Genomic DNA, 4553 nt, shown 5'->3' with positions numbered 1-4553 from the left:
TATTAATTATTATAGATAATGTTTCGCGAAACGCATAACCTTCATAATTATTATAGATAGATATTAAATAAAATATATTGTTATATTTCGTGTATAAATATAATGTTTTTAAAACATTTTTCATTATAATTTAAGAAATGACTTTATTAAGTTATATATGCAATATTTACAAGTCTGATTGAATACATATGAAAAATATATATCGAATTATGGTACATACCAATTATAATCTGAGCTGTCATTGCCATTTTCGCTCCTTTAGATATCTTTTCGTATTATTATATGTAACTGACACTCAACTTTCGCTATATGTTTAATCTCAATTGTCATCGTCGACTGAGCTGACTTTGTCGAAATGATGTTTGTGATGATGGTTACCAAACAATTTTGTGATGAGATGCTGTTTATATTTTTTTTCTTTCTGAATATTTAAATTGTATTCCGTCGAAATTGTATAACGTCGATTTTATTTTTATAATTTAGTGAGAATACTGTCACATTTCGTTATAATTACGTAAAAAATACATGTAAAAATGTATTTCAAATTAATATCAATGACTTATAAGAATATAGAAGATTCCAATTAAATAAGAAAAAGAACAAAAATATTATATACATATAGATATTAGAAATAAAATAAATTATACTTGTCAACTTAATTATGCTTACCAACTAATAAATTGAAGAATTCAATATATTAGACTGACCATTATATATTTACATTTATCATAATTACATAAGAACCTAGTATTATATTAGTTTCTTGTGAAAAAAAGATTTAAAATTTATAAAAGAAATATTAAATTAAAAAATCTCAACAAACGTATATAAATTTCAAAAGATTTAAATGTAAGAGTAGTTCATTATTATACGCGCGGGGAAAAAGTATTTAGAATACGAGAAAAAAGAAAGATCAGAAACAGCATTCATGTAGCATTGATTTTATTTCTAAAATCACAGTCGCGAAATGCGACGTCATTTGGAGAAAAGCGCGGGCGCGCAACGCAGCACCATCCAACGGACTCCAACGGAACTAGCTGATGCGTCGGAGCTTTCGTGCGACGCCATGAGGCGGCGCGCAAGCGCAACTCGCAATCGTCCGCCCTTTTCCCGCCGCGCTGACGCTGACGTCGCAGACGAGTGTCGGGCGGCCAGTAGCAGCTGACCGATGGGAGCGTTCGGAGTAGTTCCTTCCGTACTCGGCTTCGCAGTCCTCGCATTCGTGCGTGTCCGCGTGAGCCCGTACGTTTCACGGCGATCCGTCAATCGTCTTACGTCGATCGACACGCGTCGTGTGTGATCCGAAAAAGTAAAGCCGGCGCCGAAGGAAGAATTCACGAGGACGCCGCATCTTCTACGTCGATTGCGAAACTAGTGAAAGGCGCGCGACACGCGGGACGAAGACGACAACGGCCACGACGACGACGACGGGTCACGGGTGGAATTGCCACGGTCAACGGAACGCCGGGTGAGTAGCGATCGGAGTTCCTTCTCTCGCTTGCGATCGCGTCGCCGATATCTTCATCGTAGAGCGCAGTGCGACTGGATATTCCCTCCCGGCTGTGACATGTCAAGTTTTTGACGTCAACTTTCTCCGATAAGTTTTTTTTTTTTTTATAACGCTCGTAGAATGCTATTTATATATGACGCTCACCGAACGGTATGTACGATCGCACGACGCTCCGCTCACGAATCCGTGGGGCGATCAGTTGTGTCACGTCGCAGGTTCCGTGACATCGCACAGGGAAACGAAGATGCGTGCGTGAGTGCGTTATACTTGCGTGCGTCAAACCAGACCGCGCGCATACGCGAGACTTTCGCGTTCTCCGGGGTGACTGACACCTGATGCGTCGATGACCGTGCCATGCGTAGAAATATGGAATCCATCCGTAGAATGGCGAAATGTCATGCGAAAAGATCGCGCGTTATTTATTTTTGTCCGACGAGAAAATATTTCCGCATTCCGACGCCTCGCGAATGATACGATCATCTCGCGTTTACGCAAGCACATACACTTTTTTTTTCGCGCGGAGGGAGGACGCGCGATCCGGAGAAAGCGTCAGATGGCGTCGCGTCCATCCGGGGAGGACTATTTGCGCGGTGTGTGTGAATCGCGACTTCCTAGACCACGGCCGAAAAACATGCATATTCGTGTGAACCACTGAAAGTTCGACGAGGTTGAGAACAATTTCTGGTTGAAAAGACAGAATCGGAAGATTCTGATTCGCGTCGGTCAAAATTCTGCAGGTTACTTCAACTGGAGCTTCCAAAATGTTCTCTCTCGGTATTCAAAAGATACTCGTATTTTTAAATATCGAGTGAAATTTTTGCTCGGAGAGGACATTTTGGAATATAGCCTGAAATTGTAATAGATTTAACTAGAAAATGCTAATCCGTCTATTTTCAATCAAAATTTCAATTAACTCAATCAGACTTTTTCCAATGCGATCGATGGTTTCAAAGATGTATTTTTGTAGCGCGTATTTTGCACGCTTAATGCATTCGTAATGAAATGTCATAAATTAACTGTTATTCTCGTTGTTCGTATATTTTTTATACGTTTTATATATTTGATACATTTTTTGTATATTTTTATGCATTCCACCGAAAAAAACTAAAATATACCGGAAACCAAAGTGTGTCGACGCTGTGATTTTAAATTCTAACAGGTTTGTATCTCGGCATTTTAAATTCTAACGCGGATGTGCCAGGATTTTAAATTCTGATATGTACATGATAGGAAAAACACATCGAATGCGAAAAAAAGTTGCGACTTATCAGTCACCGTTAATTGCATTCATATCTGAGGAATTTCGAACGTAACGTTGAAAGCGAACGTTTCCATAATAGACGTAAAATATTTTTTTAGCCATATAATGAAGAACATAAAATATTAATCTTTTTTTATAATTAGGTTTTTTTCATCGAATCCTTTTTTTATTATAGTAATTTGCAGATTATTTAACTGATAATCATCAATTTTTAGTTTTACACAGAATACACAATATATATTTATTTACGGTTACAGAGAATTGTGAGACTTTGTTTTCGACATAACTTATTTAACCAGAGTTGTTTTTACCAATTTTTTTTGCGTGAGAGCCATAAATCCTGGTAAATATATAAAATTGCAGCTACGAGAAGAATCATTAATAAGTTAAAACCATATAGATTTTAATATATAGCTTTATATTTTTGTTGATCAGAATTGATTGCGTCTTAATTAAAACGTAGAAGCAACCTGTGAATAGTTTCTAAAATATAAACGATTGTAAATGAAGATGCGAATGAAACTTCTGGGAGTGTTAAATTAAATATAACGAAACTTCATTATTCATTTAAATTGACTTTACTTTCCCGAAGTTTGGGTTCAACGTTTAATTATAATGAGAATAGTATTGAATATTATACAGTTGCGGCGAAAGATGACGATTTTCTCGGAGGTTCTTCGGGTGGGGGATGAGAGAGGAAAAATGCAAATTTATTGAAGAATCTATAAGTTAAAATTGAAAATTACAAAACGAGATTGTGAAACAGCCTGTGTGAGCAAGATTATAATTACTGTAACAGAAATTCTCCGGTTAAATTCAGTAATGCTGTTAATTCTCACGACCCTGCGACGAGGGAATATTTTGAATAAAGTTATTTTATAATATTACATTTATATTTTATGATTTTATGCAGACATTTATTTCGGACATTTTAAACATTTGTTTACAAACATTTGTAGAATATATTTCTATATACTGCTGTGCAATTCCGATATACTAATCGATTGTACTACAGGCAACTGTTTGCATACATTAATTTTCGTTGTAATTAATCTAATTAATAATTAACAAATTTCATAAACTACGAATTAAGTTTTGTTTTAACGAGAACAATGCGCCGACCATTTATAAACTTATTTCTTTACTCACTTTGTGTATTTATTAGAAACGTAAATCCCGTTAGAAAGTTTTCGAACTAGTTCCATCGCTCCAAAGAGTGAATACAATACATATTTATCGTATAAAAATAAAAGATAATAAATTATATTTCACAACTTAACTGTCGGCAAAATGCGAGTTAAAAATTAAAACGAGTTGAGGAAAATGAGATGTGCACTGTCGTGGAAACTACTCTTATTAACCGTACATTAATTTATCTTACTAATTTATCTCGATGGACGCTACTATGAAAGGATAGTAATCTATAAGCCAAAGGATCGAGGATTTAATTGAAAATACGTGTACTTTCATCTCTACGAAACAAAAGCTCATTGACATATCTTTTGTATTGCCGAAGGAGTGTCGTTAATTATTCTATACGGCCGCGCCGTAAAGTTGAGTCTCTTTTGCTGTTACGTTTTTGATATTGTACGTCATACGGAAGGCGCGATGAAGCTCGGACGTTACGCAAAATAGATACGCGATACGTACACACATGCACACCGCTAGCGGCACTGCGGTACAGCTTGCGGAGTAAGTCAATATCATAAACGGACTGTAATACGGACTGGCGAGCGAAAACAATAGCGGTCACTCCGAGAGAAGAAGAGTGAAATAAAAAAA

At 36.3% G+C, this 4553-nt stretch overlaps 1 protein-coding gene across 1 annotated transcript in view; it reads left to right on the top strand.

Moving 5' to 3' along the window:
• Positions 1-1148: 1148 nt before the first annotated feature.
• The window catches only part of LOC108745707 (protein-tyrosine sulfotransferase), an 84606-nt gene continuing 81201 nt past the window's right edge, over positions 1149-4553 (top strand). The window contains exon 1 of the mRNA XM_018482014.1: positions 1149-1468. The gene's annotated coding sequence lies outside the window, so the exon portion shown is untranslated. The remainder of the gene's footprint in view (positions 1469-4553) is intronic.

This window comes from Trachymyrmex septentrionalis, unplaced genomic scaffold, assembly GCF_001594115.1.
Source record: "Trachymyrmex septentrionalis isolate Tsep2-gDNA-1 unplaced genomic scaffold, Tsep1.0 scaffold148, whole genome shotgun sequence".
Classification (NCBI taxonomy): domain Eukaryota; kingdom Metazoa; phylum Arthropoda; class Insecta; order Hymenoptera; family Formicidae; genus Trachymyrmex; species Trachymyrmex septentrionalis.
This window is presented reverse-complemented; position numbering and strand designations above follow the sequence as displayed.